Raw genomic sequence first — 20,957 nt, 5'->3', positions numbered from 1 at the left:
TTTGGGGTTCTTTGGAGGATCGAATCGCCTCAACAGGGAATAATATCACAAAGAAAACCATCAGACTCAAACTTTGCAGCTGCAACACAGCCTCCGATTAGTTTATTGCTCTCGATGCAGGACAGGCTTCGGGGCGCTGGAATCATGAAGGCCACCTCAGCCACAGGACCCAGCATGCGCCAACCGTTCTGATAACTCTGGGCCGAGCTGCCTCGAAAACCGAGCGAGGTACCAGCCACAGAGAAAACTTAGCGAGTTCATGAGAATTCAGAATACACTTAAGGGAATGGGCTCAGTAAGAGGTTTTCAGCAGCAGGATGGATGAACAAACCGATGGCAAATGCAGACAGTAAATGAAGGGAGCAATGATAAGCTCTGGAAATAATTTCACTGTTGATTGTATCCCATGGGTGGCACCTGCTCTCATTTGGGATTTGTTCACGAATCTCTCAGTGCCTTGCACTTGAGTGTCCGTAGTGTAATAGTTATCACGTTCGCATCACATGTGAAAGGTCCCGGGTGGAAACACAGTTTTTTTATAACTTTGGAATCACACAAATTGTTAATGATGGAGAGAAAGTAGATGGTTTGAAGTTACTTAAAGTACAAAAAAACATTGGTGAACAGAGGACTGCAGAAGGGAAGCAAATATAAACACAAGCTAAAGGAGCAAAGCATTGCTGGGGTCTTAACTCGGAGTCATGAGAGTCCGGTTGAGAAGAGAGGTGTCACAAACTGACCCTCAGATACTGGGTTCATTACACCCTGGAACCCGAGCCTCTGCTTTAGCCTGGCGTGGCTCCTGGTGGAGAGGGAGTTCAGTAACTATTTCCATCACTACTGCTACCTTTACTAATAATACTATGCTACTAAGAGCACTTGGATTACTTAAATTGTCAATGCTACATTTATTACTATTACTACCACAATGGATAAAGTAATACTGTGACTACTTACACTACTCTACTGCAATGAATACTACTAATACTGTGACTGCTTACACTACTATTAATACATTTCTTACTGCTACTACCACAATGACTAGTACTAATACTGTGACTACTTACACTACTACTGCTACCTTCAGTACCACTACAACTACCAGTACTACTACTACTAGCACTATTGCTACTTCACTACTGGTGGTAATTTCCTTACTACTAGTACAATGCTTTCTAATAGTTTATCACCACTTCCACTACTACTGCTATTTCACTCCTACAATTCCTACTGCTAGTATTGTGACTACACATCCGCTGCTACTTTTATTACTATTACCATTATTTTTGTGGCTGCTAGTAGTACTCTGACTACTTCTACTAATACTTCTGCATTTCACACTATTACTGGGACTACTGCTAGTTCTGTAACTACTTCCATCACTACTACTACCTTTACTACTAATACTATGCTACAGATCAAATCTCTGTCTGCTTTACTCTGCAGCAGGGAGGTGTTCCATGGGTGAAAGTGGGTGTTCCCACGCATCCACCCATGGATTTTGGCACATTCCCAGATTTCTCATTCGTAGTCTGGGAATGCGTCACAATGCCACGGCTTGCCATGTGAGGCATAATGAGAAGAAATATCTTTATTTCTCCTTGTTTTTCCCTTTTTCTACCTGTACTTCCTTCGGCAGGATACGTACAGAGGTAAGTGCCTCTTAGGATTGTTTCTGTGTAGGAAGTTATCCCTGTGTGCACAAAAACAATCTCGGCTCCTTCGAAGGCACCCAGGAAACACGACGCAAGTGTGCCTGCCTGCTTTGGTGCTAGGCAGCCAAAAGGAAAAGACAGAAATGCACTGTGTAATGGTAAATACAGTGCATACCTGTCCTCTCCCTTTCACGCAGAGCAGCAAGGCGGCTTGTCGCATTGCGCTACATCAAGGAATGATAAATCTGCCCCTAAGTGTCTACTATCACTCATTGAGTTTATGCTTGCCTTTGATCATCTACAGAACTCTACTGCGCTTTGGTTGTGTGCGCTATGCAAATAACACACACAAAACACATAGATAACATACAAAACGTTATCTCACTACACAAGCATCAGCCTTACGTCTCAGGCCATATTATCACATTGATGGGAAGTTTACCAGGTCCCTGCGTTTTGTGCTGCTCCAGTACAGGTTTTTGTCATTGAATTCTGTGGCGGTTTGATAATGGCTCAAACAAAACTACAAATCCCAGAATTCAAAGAAAAAAGCTGGACTGGAGCAGCACATGACGCATGGCCCTGAGTACTTGGCAGGGCTGCTATTATAATATAAAATACAGTTTGCTGTGTGCTCTAAGTTTTTCTGCTGGCAGGCATTCCTTTCTGTTCTGGGGTGGTCCCAAGGTGTGCACTGCCGTTCTACTACTTTTGAGAGAGGTAGTTTTGGAAGAACAAGAGACACAATAATAATATTTACCAGATGTGCCTTAGACCTTTCGTACTCCTGAGATGTTTTTTTCGTGCAGGCACATTCAGGTAAGTTGTATATGAAGTATGAAATAGTGTCATTCTTTTACAGGCATATATTAGGTGGTGTGTAATGTTGAGCTAGTCCTTGAGCTGGCCGTTTATGAAAGCAGCTAAATAAAAGCGATTTGTCAGAAGTGGGATTCGAACCCACGTTGCCAGGGGAAACTGCGACCTGAACGCAGCACCTTAGACTGCTCGGCCATCCTGACAGGTAACACTAGCTTCTTGTGGTGCACATGACAGTTTCTATCAATAAACTGCCTTCTCCATTCCAGCAGTGTTGGACCTGGCTTTTTGACAGGGTCATCCCCAAACTTTTTGCCTCCTTCCTCCTATTTTTTCTGACCTGTTCTTGTTGGCTTTTTACCTCTGGGCACTTTACCACTGCTAACCAGTGCTAAAGTGCATATGCTCTCTGTGTAAATGGTACTATTGATTGGTTTATCCATGATTGGCTATTTAATTTACTTATACGTCCCTAGTAGAGTGCACTATATGTGCCCAGGGCCTGTAGATTAAATGTTGCTAGTGGGCCTGTAGCACTGGTTGTGCCACCCACTTCAGTAGCCCCTTAACCCTGTCTCAGGCCTGTCATTGCAAGGCCTGTGTGTGCAGTTTCACTGCCACTTCGACTTGGCATTTAAAAGTACTTGCCAAGCCTAGAACTCCCCTTTTTCTACATATAAGTCATCCCTAATGTGTGCCCTAGGTAACCCCTAGAGCAGGGTGCTGTGTAGGTAAAAGGCAGGACATGTACCTGTGTAGTTATATGTCCTGGTAGTGTAAAACTCCTAAATTCGTTTTTACACTACTGTGAGGCCTGCTCCCTTCATAGGCTAACATTGGGGCTGCCCTCATACACTGTTGAAGTGGCAGCTGCTGACCTGAAAGGAGCAGGAAGGTCATATTTAGTATGGCCAGAATGGTAATATAAAGTCCTGCTGACTGGTGAAGTCGGATTTAATATTACTATTCTAGAAATGCCACTTTTAGAAAGTGAGCATTTCTTTGCACTAAAATCTTGTTGTGCCCTTCAATCCACGTTTGGCTAGGTTTAGTTGACAGCTCCTTGTGCATTCACTCAGACACACCCCAAACACAGGGTACTCAGCCTCACTTGCATACATCTGCATTTTGAATGGGTCTTCCTGGGCTGGGAGGGCCTGCCCTCACACAAAGGACTGCCACACCCCCTACTGGGACTATGGCAGACAGGATTGAACTGAAAGGGGGCTTGGTGCATTTCTTAGACACTCTTTGAAGTCACCCCCACTTCAAAGGCACACCTTAGTATAAAACAGGGCCTCTGCCCTACCTCATCAGACACTTGCTGGAGAAGAAACCTGAACCAGAAACTACATCCTGCCAAGAAGAACTGCCTGGCTGCTCAAAGGACTCACCTGTCTGCTTTTCTACAAAGGACTGCTGCCTTGCTGTTGGCCTGCTGCCTTGCTGAACTCTTGTCTGGCTGTAAAAGTGCTCTCCAAGGGCTTGGATAGAGCTTGCCTCCTGTTCCCTGAAGTCTCAGGACCAAAAAGACTTCTCTCTTCCACTTGGACGCTCCGCGCGCTGAAATTTTCGATGCACAGCTTGTTCCGCGGCAAGAAAAACGTCGCACACCGACGCTGATCGACGTTACGCCTTCGGGACGACCGAAACTTTGACGCACGGCCTCGCAAGGACAACGCCGCACGACTTCCCGGGAGAAATCGACGCAACGCCTGCCGTGAGATCGAAACTTTGACGCACGGCCTCGCAAGGACAACGCCGCCCGACTTCCCAGGAGAAATCGACGCGACGCCTGCCGTGAGATCAAAACTTTGACGCACGGCCTCGCAAGGACAACGCCGCCCGACTCCCCAGGAGAAATCGAAGCGACGCCTGCCGTGAGATCGAAACTTCGATGCGCAGCCCCGCAGAACCACGCGCAGCCGGCAAACAAGCAGGAAAATCCACGCACAGACCCGGGACATCTGGTACTCCCCGCGAACCACAGAAAGAGACTGTCTGCGCGCCGGAAAACGACGCACGACTCCCCACGTGGAAAATAACGACGCAAGTCCGTGTGTGCTGAGGAGAAATCGACGCACACACCAGTTTTCCACATACCTCTTCTCCTGTGGCCCTCTGAGGAGATTTTCCACCAGAAACCAGGTACTTTGTGTTTGAAAGAGACTTTGTTTACTTTCTAAAGACTTAAGACACTTTATATCACTTTTCAGTGATATCTTTACAAATTCATATTGCAACTTTGATCGTTTTGACCTGAAGATACCCAGATAAATATTATATATTTTTCTAAACACTGTGTGGTGTATTTTTTTGGTGTTATGCTATGGTGTTGTATGATTTATTGCACAAATGCTTTACACATTGCCTTCTAAGTTAAGCCTGACTGCTCGTGCCAAGCTACCAGAGGGTGAGCACAGGCTGATTTTGGATTGTGTGTGACTTACCCTGACTAGAGTGAGGGTTCTTGCTTGGACAGAGGGCAACCTGACTGCCAACCAAAAACCCCATTTCTAACATTGGTGATCAGCGGTAAGGATAGGACTTGTGTTTGTGCAGTGACATACAGTAGCTAAGTATTTCACTACCTACCCACAGTTGAAGGTCAACTTAATTTTTCATCTTTTTTGGCTTTTGATTCTCTGATGTCCTCCTGGATATACTATTGATATTTTGGACTTTGGATTTTGTTTTTTGCTGGTAAGATCTTATAAGAATGGGATTGCTTACCTACTCTTTCTTTGTTCGTACTGACCACCTCACTAAGGCTGACCTAAGGACGCTTTGCAGAAAATGGGGCCTTCCTGTAGCAAGGAGATCTACTAAGGCGGAGATGCTACATAACTACATAGTCTGGGGGAAGGAAAGATGGGCAGAGAGAGAGGCAGCAAGAAACCAAATGACTAAGTACCCCTCAGATGAGGAGGAGGACTACGCACATGAGGAGGAAGACTGCTCACATGAGGAGGAAGACTACTCAGATGAGGAAAGAGACCCAGAGATAGATGAATGGCTCCGAGGTCAAAGGCGACAGGAGCAACAATTAGAGGAGTTTCTTGCAAGGGTTGAGGCAAAAAGACTCTTAGCCCTGGAAGAAGAAAAGATTGCAGCTCAAGAGCTGAGCTGTAAAGAGCTGAAACTGGAGGCCGGAAGGGCTGAGTCCAGTTCAGATGGTGGCAGCAAAAATCTTGCATCCGGTACTGCTGAAGAAGGGCACAAGCCCAGAGTTGTGGTGCCCAACTTGAAGAAGGGAGTTGACACACCCCAGGTGGTTCAAGAGTATGAGGTAGTTCCCGTTATGCACAGGGTCCCTGAGAAGGATTGGGGAACTGGCACAGGGAGTCATATTCCTACTGGGGGGAGGGACACTTTACTGACTCTAGCAGAGAGTGACAGGGAAAAGGGTTCCCCCCTGGTGGACGTCCTGGATATAGAGTGTAGAGACATCCCAGAAGAGTATGGGTTGAGTGTCAGAAACAGGCAGATACTGTCTCACCAGTCTCAGGAGGGTGATGTAGAGTGCTTTTCCAAGGCTGAGTTACTGGATGGTTGGGTGAAGGGTACTGTGGTTAATACATGTGAAGGGCAGAGTGATGTAATTGCTGGAGAGCATATGTCTGGTCCTTATTTTCCAGAGCTACGCCAACACCAGGTGGAGTGTGAGTCCTCTGACCCCAGGGAACTTACAATGGAGGCAGACTTCTGGGTGAGTACCAGAGAGTCTGAAGAGGCATTTGGGGGTGCTCCTGAAGGGAGTGGTCTAGGTGGTTCCCAACTGAGTGAGGTGGGAAAGGATTGGAGTGTCCCAGGTAGGTCCCAGGTCCTAGAGGGTTCCATGAGGGAACACCAGGAGGGAAGCCTAGCCTGTACCGTAGGGCCACCTTTTGAGGGAAGCCCCACAGTGTCAGAAGAACTTGGGGGGGTGACTGTAGCCAGCATCCCAACAGTTCTGGTGTCTGGAAGTACCCCTCCTAGTGAGGGGGGGCAGACGTCCAGACATAGGGTTGAGAGGGGGTTGCAGACCCCAGTGGAGGACCTTGAGAGTCTGGGGTCAGCTCTGAGAGCAGAGCCCCCCAGGAATGACCCAGGTGAAACCGTTTCTGGTTTGGGGGAAACCCAGACTCTGCCGGATGGGCAGAGGTCGGGAGACCTGCGCCAACCAGACTCTTGTGTGGCCCTTGGGGACGGTGTGTCCCTTGTGGGGGGTGAGAGTGCCCCCCAGGAAGTCCTGGCATGCCAGGCAAAGATTCAACCTCAGGGTGGTGACTCTGGGTTGGATACCCAGGTTCAGGGGTTAAACTCTGACCTGGTGGGAGGTAGGTGTGCCTCCCAAGAAGTCCTGCTGTGCCAGGCAATTGTCCAACCTCAGGGTGTTGACTCTGGGTTGGATGGCCAGGTTCAGAGGTTAAACTCTGACCTAGTGGGGGGTAGGTGTGCCCCCCAGAAAGTCCTGGCATGCCAGGCAGTTGTCCAACCTCAGGGTGTTGACACTGGGTTGGATGGCCAGGTTCAGAGGTTAAACTCTGACCTGGTGGGAGGTAGGTGTGCCTCCCTGGAAGTCCTGGCCTGCCAGGCAATGGTTCAACCTCAGGGTGGTGACTCTGGGTTGGCTAACCAGGTTCAGAGGATAAACTCTGACCTGTTGGGGGGTAGGTGTGCCCCCCAGAAAGTCCTGGTATGCCAGGCAATGGTTCAACCTCAGGGTGGTGACTCTGGGTTGGATACCCAGGTTCAGAGGTTAAACTCTGACCTGGTGGGGGGTAAGTGTGCCCCCCAGAAAGTCCTGGCGTGTCAGGCAATTGTTCAACCTCAGGGTGGTGACCCTGGGTTGGAGAACCAGGTTCAGAGGTTAACCTCTGACCTGGTGGGAGGTAGGTGTGCCTCCCAGAAAGTCCTGGTGTGCCAGGCAGTTGCCCAACCTCAGGGTGGTGACCCTAGGTTGGAGAACCAGGTTCAGAGGTTAAACTCTGACCTGGTGGAGGGTCAGTGTGCCCTCCAGGAAGTCCTGGCATGCCAGGCAATTGTTCAACTTCAGGGTGGTGACTCTGAGTTGGATGGCCAAGTTCAGAGGTTAAACTCTGACCTGGTGGAGGGTCAGTGTGCCCTCCAGGAAGTCCTGGCGTGCCAGGCAATTGTTCAACTTCAGGGTGGTGACTCTGAGTTGAATGGTCAGGTGCAGAGGTTAAACCCTGACCTGGTGAGGGGTAGGTGTGCCTCCGAGAAAGTCCTGGTTTGCCAGGCAGTGAACCAGTCTGAGGGTACAGACCCTGGGCTGGAAGACCAGGTTCAGGGTGTCCCCCCGGACCTGGAGGGAGGGGCTACTGATAACAGTGCCCCTACCATGTTGTCTTCTGAGGAGGCCACTCCTAGTTGAAGGGTGCTGGACCCCAGAAGGGAGGGCAGGGGGAGGGAAGCCTCACCCCGGGCCCTAGTCCAACCTGAAGGTACAGACCCCAGGTTGGAGGGCCAGTTGCAGGTTAACAGCCCTGCACTGGTGGAGGAATGGTACAGGGCGACTTCTATAAGCACCCTGACCATGTTGGACTCTGGGGGTACCGCTCCAGGAGGGAGGGTACAGAGCCCCAGAGGGGAGGACCAGGTTCAGGCTGTCATCCCTGACCTGGTGGAAGAGAGAGTGGTTAAAGGGTGCCCAGCACCTGGGGCTACCGCCCCCCACTCTCCACAGCCACAGTGCTGGGAGAGCTTTGAGAGGCCTGGGGCCTGGCTCTCATCCCTGGCAGCTGTCAGTAACCACTGTGGCTTGCTGTCCGGGTGGACAGAGTTATCCCTGGGGAGGGGACAAGTGTCACACCCCGGGGGTAGAGTGGGCAACACAACTGTGTTGGTCATGGTAGTACTATCCTGCTCCTGGGATACATCTGTGAGCAAAGTAAGGTTAGGTGCTGCACAGATGGGATCGGCAGGTAAGGAGAAAGGTTCCCCATGGGTTGGCTTAGTGGGCCCTGAGAGTATGGACAGAGGGATCCAATTGGAGTCAGGAAGGCGAAGAACTGGAGCATGCCCCTGCTGTTGTGGGCCTGGGTCCTTGTTCTGTCGCCTCAAACAGGGAAGCACATCAGGATAGTGATTGTTCTCCCCTGGCTTTAGGGTGGTAAGGGGTCATGTTGGACCTGGCTTTTTGACAGGGTCATCCCCAAACTTTTTGCCTCCTTCCTCCTATTTTCTCTGACCTGTTGTTGTTGGCTTTTGACCTCTGGGCACTTTACCACTGCTAACCAGTGCTAAAGTGCATATGCTCTCTGTGTAAATGGTACTATTGATTGGTTTATCCATGATTGGCTATTTAATTTACTTATAAGTCCCTAGTAGAGTGCACTATATGTGCCTAGGGCCTGTAGATTAAATGCTGCTAGTGGGCCTGCAGCACTGGTTGTGCCACCCACTTCAATAGCCCCTTAACCCTGTCTCTGGCCTGCCATTGCAAGGCCTGTGTGTGCAGTTTCACTGCCACTTCGACTTGGCATTTAAAAGTACTTGCCAAATCAAATCAAATCATTAACATTTATAAAGCGCGCTACTCTCCCGTGCGGGTCTCAAGGCGCTAGGGGAAAGAGGGGGTTACTGCTGCTCGAAAAGCCAGGTCTTAAGGAGTCTCCGGAAAGCAGAGTGGTCCTGGGTGGTCCTGAGGCTGGTGGGGAGGGAGTTCCAGGTCCTGGCCGCCAGGAAGGAGAAAGATCTCCCACCCGCCGTGGAGCGGCGGATGTGAGGGACGGAAGCGAGTGCGAGGCCAGAGGAACGGAGGAGGCGGGTGGGGACGTAGAAGCTGAGGCGTTGGTTGAGGTATTCCGGTCCCTTGTCGTGGAGGGCTTTGTGTGCGTGGGTGGGAAGTGAGAAGTCGAATGGTGATCCTTTTGCTGACTGGGAGCCAATGCAGGTGTCTCAGGTGTGCGGAGATGTGGCTGTTGCGGGGTACGTCGAGGATGAGGCGGGCGAGGCGTTTTCAATGCGTTGCAGACGATTTTGGAGTTTGGCTGTGGTTCCAGCGTAGAGGGTGTTGCCGTAGTCCAAGCCTAGAACTCCCCTTTTTCTACATATAAGTCATCCCTAATGTGTGCCCTAGGTAACCCCTAGAGCAGGGTGCTGTGTAGGTAAAAGGCAGGACATGTACCTGTGTAGTTATATGTCCTGATAGTGTAAAACTCCTAAATTCGTTTTTACAGTACTGTGAGGCCTGCTCCCTTCATAGGCTAACATTGGGGCTGCCCTCATACATTGTTGAAGTGGCAGCTGCTGATCTGAAAGGAGCAGGAAGGTCATATTTAGTATGGCCAGAATGGTAATATAAAGTCCTGCTGACTGGTGAAGTCGGATTTAATATTACTATTCTAGAAATGCCACTTTTAGAAAGTGAGCATTTCTTTGCACTAAAATCTTGTTGTGCCCTTCAATCCACGTCTGGCTAGGTTTAGTTGACAGCTCCTTGTGCATTCACTCAGACACACCCCAAACACAGGGTACTCAGCCTCACTTGCATACATCTGCATTTTGAATGGGTCTTCCTGGGCTGGGAGGGTGGAGGGCCTGCCCTCACACAAAGTACTGCCACACCCCCTACTGGGACTCTGGCAGACAGGATTGAACTGAAAGGGGCCTCTGCCCTACCTCATCAGACACTTGCTGGAGAAGAAACCTGAACCAGAAACTACATCCTGCCAAGAAGAACTGCCTGGCTGCTCAAAGGACTAACCTGTCTGCTTTTCTACAAAGGACTGCTGCCTTTCTGTCGGCCTGCTGCCTTGCTGAACTCTTGTCTGGCTGTAAAAGTGCTCTCCAAGGGCTTGGATAGAGCTTGCCTCCTGTTCCCTGAAGTCTCAGGACCAAAAAGACTTCTCTCTTCCACTTGGACGCTCCGTGCGCCAAAATATTCGACGCACAGCTTGTTCCGCGGCAAGAAAAACGCCGCACACCGACGCTGATCGACGCGAAGCCTTCGGGACGACCGAAACTTTGACGCATGGCCTCGCAAGGACAACGCCGCCCGACTTTCCGGGAGAAATCGACGCAACGCCTGCCGTGAGATCGAAACTTTGACGCACGGCCTCGCAAGGACAACGCCGCCCGACTTCCCAGGAGAAATCGACGCGACGCCTGCTGTGAGATCAAAACTTTGACGCACGGCCTCGCAAGGACAACGCCGCCCGACTCCCCAGGAGAAATCGACGCGACGCCTGCCGTGAGATCGAAACTTCGACGCGCAGCCCCGCAGAACGAAGCACAGCCTGAAAACAAGCAGGAAAATCCACGCACAGACCCGGGACATCTGGTACTCCCCGCGAACCACAGAAAGAGATTGTCTGCGCGCCGGAAAACGACGCACGACTCCCCGAATGGAAAATAACGACGCAAGTCCGTGTGTGCTGAGGAGAAATCGACGCACACACCAGTTTTCCACATACCTCTTCTCCTGTGGCCCTCTGAGGAGATTTTCCACCAGAAACCAGGTACTTTGTGTTTGAAAGAGACTTTGTTTACTTTCAAAAGACTTAAGACACTTTATATCACTTTTCAGTGATATCTTTACAAATTCATATTGCAACTTTGATCGTTTTGACCTGAAGATACCCAGATAAATATTATATATTTTTCTAAACACTGTGTGGTGTATTTTTGTGGTGTTATGCTATGGTGTTGTATGATTTATTGCACAAATGCTTTACACATTGCCTTCTAAGTTAAGCCTGACTGCTCGTGCCAAGCTACCAGAGGGTGGGCACAGGCTGATTTTGGATTGTGTGTGACTTACCCTGACTAGAGTGAGGGTTCTTGCTTGGACAGAGGGCAACCTGACTGCCAACCAAAAACCCCATTTCTAACAAGCAGATTCTACAAATTGTTTCTCATGTGGTCCGCGCCTCCACTATCAACGCCCTTTAATATGCCATCTTTCCAAGCACCTGTTCTTTTTGCCCCACTCCGATCATTTAAAAAACCTGACTTATTTGGGGTTCTTTGGAGGATCGATTCGCCACAACGGGAAATAATATCACAAAGAAAACCATCAGACTCAAACTTTGCTGCTGCAACACAGCCTGCGATTAGTTTATTGCTCTCGATGCAGGACAGGCTTTGGGGCGCTGGAATCATGAAGGCTACCTCAGCCACAGGCCCCAGCATGCGCCTACTGTTCTGATAACTCTGGGCCGAGCTGCCTCGAAAACCGAGCGGGGTACCAGCCACAGAGAAAACTCAGCGAGTTCGTGAGAATTCAGAATACACTTAAGGGAATGGGCTCAGCAAGAGGTTTTCAGCAGCAGAATGGATGAACAAACCGATGGCAAATGCAGACAGTAAATGAAGGGAGCAATGACAAGCTCTGGAAATAATTTCACTGTTGATTGTATCCCATGGGTGGCACCTGCTCTCATTTGGGATTTGTTCACAAATCTCTCAGTGCCTTGCACTTGAGTGTCCGTAGTGTAATAGTTATCACGTTCGCATCACATGTGAAAGGTCCCGGGTGAAAACACATTTTTTTTATAACTTTGGAATCACACAAATTGTTAATGATGGAGAGAAAGTAGATGGTTTGAAGTTACTTAAATTACAAAAAAACATTGGTGAACAGAGGACTGCAGAAGGGAAGCACATATAAACACAAGCTAAAGGAGCAAAGCATTGCTGGGGTCTTAACTCGGAGTCATGAGAGTCCGGTTGAGAAGAGAGGTGCCACAAACTAACCCTCAGATACTGGGTTCATTACACCCTGGAACCCGAGCCTCTGCTTTAGCCTGGCGTGGCTCCTGGTGGAGATGGAGTTCAGTAACTATTTCCAACACTAATGCTACCTTTACTAATAATACTATGCTACTAAGAGCACTTGAATTACTTAATTTGTCACTGCTACATTTATTACTATTACTACCACAATGGATAAAGTAATACTGTGACTACTTATCCTACTGCTACTGCAATGAATACTACTAATACTGTGACTGTTTACACTACTATTGATACATTTCTTACTGCTACTACCACAATGACTACTACTAATACTGTGACTACTTACACTACTACTGCTACCTTCAGTACCACTACAACTACCAGTACTACTACTACTAGCACTAATGCTACTTCACTACTGGTGGTAATTTCCTTACTACTAGTACAATGCTTTCTAATAGTTTATCACCACTTCCACTACTACTGCTATTTCACTCCTACAATTCCTACTGCTAGTATTGTGACTACACATCTGCTGCTACTTTTATTACTATTACCATTATTTTTGTGTCTGCTAGTAGTACTCTGACTACTTCTACCAATACTTCTGCATTTCACACTATTACTGGGACTTCTGCTAGTTCTGTAACTACTTCCATCACTACTACTACCTTTACTACTAATACTATGCTACAGCTCAAATCTCTGTCTGCTTTACTCTGCAGCAGGGAGGTGTTCCATGGGTGAAAGTGGGTGTTCCCACGCATCCACCCATGGATTTTGGCACATTCCCAGATTTCTCATTCGTAGTCTGGGAATGCGTCACAATGCCACGGCTTGCCATGTGAGGCATAACGAGAAGAAATATCTTTATTTCTCCTTGTTTTTCCCTCTTTCTACCTGTGCTTCCTTCGGCAGGATACGTACAGAGGTAAGTGCCTCTTAGGATTGTTTCTGTGTAGGAAGTAATCCCTGGGTGCACAAAAACAATCTCGGCTCCTTCAAAGGCACCCATGAAACACGACGCAAGCGTGCCTGCCTGCTTTGGTGCTAGGCAGCCAAAAGGAAAAGACAGAAATGCACTGTATAATGGTAAATACAGTGCATACCTGTCCTCTCCCTTTCACGCAGAGCAGCAAGGCAGCTTGTCGCATTGCGCTGCGTCAAGGAATGATAAATCTGCCCCTAAGTGTCTACTATCACTCATTGAGTTTATGCTTGCCTTTGATCATCTACAGAACTCTACTGCGCTTTGGTTGTGTGCGCTATGCAAATAACATACACTCAACACATAGATAACATACAAAACGTTATCTCACTACACAAGCATCAGCCTTACGTCTCAGGCCATATTATCACATTGCTGGCAAGTTTACCAGGTCCCTGCGTTTTGTGCTGCTCCAGTACAGGTTTTTGCCATTGAATTCTGTGGCGGTTTTCTAATGGCACAAACAAAACTACAAATCCCAGAATTCAACGAAAAAAGCTAAACTGGAGCAGCACATGACGCATGGCCCTGAGTACTTGGCAGGGCTGCTAATATAATATATAATACAGTTTGCTGTGTGCTCTAAGTTTTTCTGCTCGCAGGCATTCCTTTCTGTTCTGGGGTGGTCCCAAGGTGTGCACTGCCATTCTACTACTTTTGAGAGAGGTAGTTTTGGAAGAACAAGAGACACAATAATAATATTTAACAGATGTGCCTTAGACCTTTCGTACTCCTGAGATGTTTTTTCGTGCAGGCACATTCAGGTAAGGTGTATATGAAGTATGAAATAGTGTCATTCTTTTACAGGCATATATTAGGTGGTGTGTAATGCTGAGCTAGTCCTTGAGCTGGCCGTTTATGCAAGCAGCTAAATAAAAGCGATTTGTCAGAAGTGGGATTCGAACCCACATCTCCAAGTGGGACTGTGACCTGAATGCAGCACCTTAGACCGCTCGGCCATCCTGACAGGTAATATTAGCTTCTTGTGGTGCACATGACAGTTTCTATCAATAAACTGCCTTCTCCATTCCAGCAGATTCTACAAATTGTTTCTCATTTGGTCCGCGCCTCCAGTTTCAACGCCCTTTAATATGCCATCTTTCCAAGCACCTGTTCCTTTTGCCCCACTCCGATCATTTAAAACACCTGACTTATTTGGGGTTCTTTGGAGGATCGATTTGCCTCAACGGGAAATAATATCACAAAGAAAACCATCAGACTCAAACTTTGCAGCTGCAACACAGCCTGCGATTAGTTTATTGCTCTCGATGCAGGACAGGCTTCGGGGCGCTGGAATCATGTAGGCCACCTCAGCCACAGGCCCCAGTATGCGCCAACCGTTCTGATAACTCTGGGCCGAGCTGCCTCGAAAACCGGGCGGGTACCAGCCTCAGAGAAAACTCAGCGAGTTCGTGAGAATTCAGAATACACTTAAGGGAATGGGCTCAGCAAGAGGTTTTCAGCAGCAGGATGGATGAACAAACCGATGGCAAATGCAGACAGTAAATGAAGGGAGCAATGACAAGCTCTGGAAATAATTTCACTGTTGATTGTATCCCATGGGTGGCACCTGCTCTGATTTGGGATTTGTTCACGAATCTCTCAGTGCCTTGCACATGAGTGTCCGTAGTGTAATAGTTATCACGTTCGCATCACATGTGAAAGGTCCCGAGTGGAAACACATTTATTTTATAACTTTGGAATCACACAAATTGTTAATGATGGAGAGAAAGTAGATGGTTTGAAGTTACTTAAATTACAAAAAAACATTGGTGAACAGAGGACTGCAGAAGGGAAGCAAATATAAACACAAGCTAAAGGAGCAAAGCATTGCTGGGGTCTTAACTCGGAGTCATGAGAGTCCGGTTGAGAAGAGAGGTGCCACAAACTGACCCTCAGATACTGGGTTCATTACACCCTGGAACCCGAGCCTCTGCTTTAGCCTGGCGTGGCTCCTGGTGGAGAGGGAGTTCAGTAACTATTTCCATCACTACTGCTACCTTTACTAATAATACTATGCTACTAAGAGCACTTGGATTACTTAAATTGTCATTGCTACATTTATTACTATTACTACCACAATGGATAAAGTAATACTGTGACTACTTATCCTACTGCTACTGAAATGAATACTACTAATACTGTGACTGCTTACACTACTATTGATACATTTCTTACTGCTACTACCACAATGACTACTACTAATACTGTGACTACTTACACTACTACTGCTACCTTCAGTACCACTACAACTACCAGTATTACTACTACTAGCACTAATGCTACTTCACTACTGGTGGTAATTTCCTTACTACTAGTACAATGCTTTCTAATAGTTTATCACCACTTCCACTAGTACTGCTATTTCACTCCTACAATTCCTACTGCTAGTATTGTGACTACACATCTGCTGCTACGTTTATTACTATTACCATTATTTTTGTGTCTGCTAGTAGTACTCTGACTACTTCTACCAATACTTCTGCATTTCACACTATTACTGGGACTACTGCTAGTTCTGTAACTACTTCCATCACTACTACTACCTTTACTACTAATACTATGCTACAGCTCAAATCTCTGTCTGCTTTACTCTGCAGCAGGGAGGTGTTCCATGGGTGAAAGTGGGTGTTCCCACGCATCCACCCATGGATTTTGGCACATTCCCAGATTTCTCATTCGTAGTCTGGGAATGCGTCACAATGCCACGGCTTGCCATGTGAGGCATAACGAGAAGAAATATCTTTATTTCTCCTTGTTTTTCCCTCTTTCTACCTGTGCTTCCTACGGCAGGATACGTACAGAGGTAAGTGCCTCTTAGGATTGTTTCTGTGTAGGAAGTTATCCCTGGGTGCACAAAAACAATCTCGGCTCCTTCAAAGGCACCCATGAAACACGACGCAAGCGTGCCTGCCTGCTTTGGTGCTAGGCAGCCAAAAGGAAAAGACAGAAATGCACTGTATAATGGTAAATACAGTGCCTACCTGTCCTCTCCCTTTCACGCAGAGCAGCAAGGCAGCTTGTCGCATTGCGCTGCGTTAAGGAATGATAAATCTGCCCCTAAGTGTCTACTATCACTCATTGAGTTTATGCTTGCCTTTGATCATCTACAGAACTCTACTGCGCTTTGGTTGTGTGCGCTATGCAAATAACATACACACAACACATAGATAACATACAAAATGTTATCTCACTACACAAGCATCAGCCTTACGTCTCAGGCCATATTATCACATTGCTGGCAAGTTTACCAGGTCCCTGCGTTTTGTGCTGCTCCAGTACAGGTTTTTGCCATTGAATTCTGTGGCGGTTTTCTAATGGCACAAACAAAACTACAAATCCCAGAATTCAACGAAAAAAGCTGGACTGGAGCAACACATGACGCATGGCCCTGAGTACTTGGCAGGGCTGCTAATATAATATATAATACAGTTTGCTGTGGGCTCTAAGTTTTTCTGCTCGCAGGCATTCCTTTGTGTTCTGGGGTGGTCCCAAGGTGTGCACTGCCGTTCTACTACTTTTGAGAGAGGTAGTTTTGGAAGAACAAGAAACACAATAATAATATTTACCAGGTGTGCCTTAGACCTTTCGTACTCCTGAGATGTTTTTTTCGTGCAGGTACATTCAGGTAAGTTGTATAGGAAGTATGAAATAGTGTCATTCTTTTACAGGCTTACAGGTGGTGTGTAATGTTGAGCTAGTCCTTGAGCTGGCCGTTTATGCAAGCAGCTAAATAAAAGCGATTTGTCAGAAGTGGGATTTGAACCCACGCTTCCAGGGGAGACTGCGACCTGAAAGCAGCACTTTAGACCGCTCAGCCATCCTGACAGGTAACACTAGCTTCTTGTGGGGCACATGACAGTTTCTATCAATAAACTGCCTTCTCCATTCCAGCAGATTCTACAAATTCTTTCTCATGTGGTCCGCGCCTCCAGTATCAACGCCCTTTAATATGCCATCTTTCCAAGCACCTGTTCCTTTTGCCACACTCCGATCATTTAAAAAACCTGACTTATTGGGGTTCTTTGGAGGATCGATTCGCCACAACGGGAAATAATATCACAAAGAAAACCATCAGACTCAAACTTTGCAGCTGCAACACAGCCTGCGATTAGTTTATTGCTCTTGATGCAGGACAGGCTTCGGGGCGCTGGAATCATGAAGGCCACCTCAGCCACAGGCCCCAGCATGCGCCTACCGTTCTGATAACTCTGGGCCGAGCTGCCTCGAAAACCGAGCGGGGTACCAGCCACAGAGAAAACTCAGCGAGTTCGTGAGAATTCAGAATACACTTAAGGGAATGGGCTCAGCAAGAGGTTTTCAGCAGCTGAATGGATGAACAAACCGATGGCAAATGCAGACAGTAAATGAAGGGAGCAATGACAAGCTCTGGAAATAATTTCACTGTTGATTGTATCCCATGGGTGGCACCTGCTCTCATTTGGGATTTGTTCACGAATCTCTCAGTGCCTTGCACTTGAGTGTCCGTAGTGTAATAGTTATCACGATCGCATCACATGTGAAAGGTCCCGGGTGGAAACACATTTTTTTTATAACTTTGGAATCACACAAATTGTTAATGATGGAGAGAAAGTAGATGGTTTGAAGTTACTTAAATTACAAAAAAAAACATTGGTGAACAGAGGACTGCAGAAGGGAAGCAAATATAAACACAAGCTAAAGGAGCAAAGCATTGCTGGGGTCTTAACTCGGAGTCATGAGAGTCCGGTTGAGAAGAGAGGTGCCACAAACTGACCCTCAGATACTGGGTTCATTACACCCTGGAACCCGAGCCTCTGCTTTAGCCTGGCGTGGCTCCTGGTGGAGAGGGAGTTCAGTAACTATTTCCATCACTACTGCTACCTTTACTAATAAAACTATGCTACTAAGAGCACTTGTATTACTTAAATTGTCACTGCTACATTTATTACTATTACTACCACAATGGATAAAGTAATACTGTGACTACTTATCCTACTGCTACTGCAATGAATACTACTAATACTGTGACTGCTTACACTACTATTGATACATTTCTTACTGCTACTACCACAATGACTACTACTAATACTGTGACTACTTACACTACTACTGCTACCTTCAGTACCACTACAACTACCAGTACTACTACTACTAGCACTAATGCTACTTCACTACTGGTGGTAATTTCCTTACTACTAGTGCAATGCTTTCTAATAGTTTATCACCACTTCCACTACTACTGCTATTTCACTCCTTCAATTCCTACTGCTAGTATTGTGACTACACATCTGCTGCTACTTTTATTACTATTACCATTATTTTTGTGTCTGCTAGTAGTACTCTGACTACTTCTACCAATACTTCTGCATTTCACACTATTACTGGGACTACTGCTAGTTCTGTAACTACTTCCATCACTACTACTACCTTTACTACTAATACTATGCTACAGCTCAAATCTCTCTCTGCTTTACTCTGCAGCAGGGAGGTGTTCCATGGGTGAAAGTGGGTGTTCCCACGCATCCACCCATGGATTTTGGCACATTCCCAGATTTCTCATTCGTAGTCTGGGAATGCGTCACAATGCCACGGCTTGCCATGTGAGGCATAATGAGAAGAAATATCTTTATTTCTCCTTGTTTTTCCCTCTTTCTACCTGTGCTTCCTCCGGCAGGATACGTACAGAGGTAAGTGCCTCTTAGGATTGTTTCTGTGTAGGAAGTTATCCCTGGGTGCACAAAAACAGTCTCGGCTCCTTCAAAGGCACCCATGAAACACGACGCAAGCGTGCCTGCCTGCTTTGGTGCTAGGCAGCCAAAAGAAAAAGACAGAAATGCACTGTATAATGGTAAATACAGTGCATACCTGTCCTCTCCCTTTCACACAGAGCAGCAAGGCAGCTTGTCGCATTGCGCTGCGTCAAGGAATGAAAAATCTGCCCCTAAGTGTCTACTATCACTCATTGAGTTTATGCTTGCCTTTGATCATCTACAGAACTCTACTGCGCTTTGGTTGTGTGCGCTATGCAAAGAACATACACACAACACATAGATAACATACAAAATGTTATCTCACTACACAAGCATCAGCCTTACGTCTCAGGCCATATTATCACATTGCTGGCAAGTTTACCAGGTCCCTGCGTTTTGTGCTGCTCCAGTACAGGTTTTTGCCATTGAATTCTGTGGCGGTTTTCTAATGGCACAAACAAAACTACAAATCCCAGAATTCAACGAAAAAAGCTGGACTGGAGCAGCACATGACGCATGGCCCTGAGTACTTGGCAGGGCTGCTAATATAATATATAATACAGTTTGCTGTGTGCTCTAAGTTTTTCTGCTTGCAGGCATTCCTTTCTGTTCTGGGGTTGTCCCAAGGTGTGCACTGCCGTTCTACTACTTTTGAGAGAGGTAGTTTTGGAAGAACAAGAAATACAATAATAATATTTACCAGATGTGCCTTAGACCTTTGGTACTCCTGAGATGTTTTTTTTCGTGCAGGCACATTCAGGTAAGTTGTATAGGAAGTATGAAATAGTGTCATTCTTTTACAGGCTTACAGGTGGTGTGTAATGTTGAGCTAGTCCTTGAGCTGGCCGTTTATGCAAGCAGCTAAATAAAAGAGATTTGTCAGAAGTGGGATTCGAACCCACGCCTCCAGGGGAGACTGCGACTTGAGCACAGCACCTTAGACCGCTCGGCCATCCTGACAGGTAATGCGAGCTTCTTGTGGTGCACATGACAGTTTCTATCAATAAACTGCCTTCTCCATTCCAGCAGATTCTACACATTTTTTCTCATGTGGTCCACGCCTCCAGTATCAACGCCCTTTAATATGCCATCTTTCCAAGCACCTGTTCCTTTTGCCCCACTCCGATCATTTAAAAAACCTGACTTATTTGGGGTTCTTTGGAGGATCGATTCGCCACAACGGGAAATAATATCACAAAGAAAACCATCAGACTCAAACTTTGCTGCTGCAACACAGCCTGCGATTAGTTTATTGCTCTCGATGCAGGACAGGCTTTGGGGCGCTGGAATCATGAAGGCCACCTCAGCCACAGGCCCCAGCATGCGCCTACCGTTCTGATAACTCTGGGCCGAGCTGCCTCGAAAACCGAGCGGGGTACCAGCCACAGAGAAAACTCAGCGAGTTCGTGAGAATTCAGAATACACTTAAGGGAATGGGCTCAGCAAGAGGTTTTCAGCAGCAGAATGGATGAACAAACCGATGGCAAATGCAGACAGTAAATGAAGGGAGCAATGACAAGCTCTGGAAATAATTTCACTGTTGATTGTATCCCATGGGTGGCACCTGCTCTCATTTGGGATTTGTTCACGAATCTCTCAGTGCCTTGCACTTGAGTGTCCGTAGTGTAATAGTTATCACGTTCGCATCACATGTGAAAGGTCCCGGGTGGAAAAACATTTTTTTTATAACTTTGGAATCACACAAATTGTTAATGATGGAGAGAAAGTAGATGGTTTGAAGTTACTTAAATTACAAAAAAACATTGGTGAACAGAGGACTGCAGAAGGGAAGCAAATATAAACACAAGCTAAAGGAGCAAAGCATTGCTGGGGTCTTAACTCGGAGTCATGAGAGTCCGGTTGAGAAGAGAGGTGCCACAAACTGACCCTCAGGTACTGGGTTCATTACACCCTGGAACCCGAGCCTCTGCTTTAGCCTGGCGTGGCTCCTGGTGGAGAGGGAGTTCAGTAACTATTTCCATCACTACTGCTACCTTTACTAATAATACTATGCTACTAAGAGCACTTGGATTACTTAAATTGTCACTGCTACATTTATTACTATTACTACCACAATGG

At 47.0% G+C, this 20,957-nt stretch overlaps 1 non-coding gene across 1 annotated transcript; it reads right to left on the bottom strand.

Moving 5' to 3' along the window:
- Positions 1 to 19,755: 19,755 nt before the first annotated feature.
- TRNAL-CAA (transfer RNA leucine (anticodon CAA)) lies at positions 19,756 to 19,838 on the bottom strand. Its single transcript has one exon. It is a non-coding gene; the product is annotated as a tRNA-Leu (tRNA).
- Between the last annotated feature and the right edge of the window lie 1,119 nt (positions 19,839 to 20,957).

This window comes from Pleurodeles waltl, chromosome 4_2 (assembly GCF_031143425.1).
Source record: "Pleurodeles waltl isolate 20211129_DDA chromosome 4_2, aPleWal1.hap1.20221129, whole genome shotgun sequence".
NCBI lineage: Eukaryota > Metazoa > Chordata > Amphibia > Caudata > Salamandridae > Pleurodeles > Pleurodeles waltl.
Note: the sequence above shows the minus strand (reverse complement) of the source record. Positions and strands in the feature narration are given on the sequence as shown.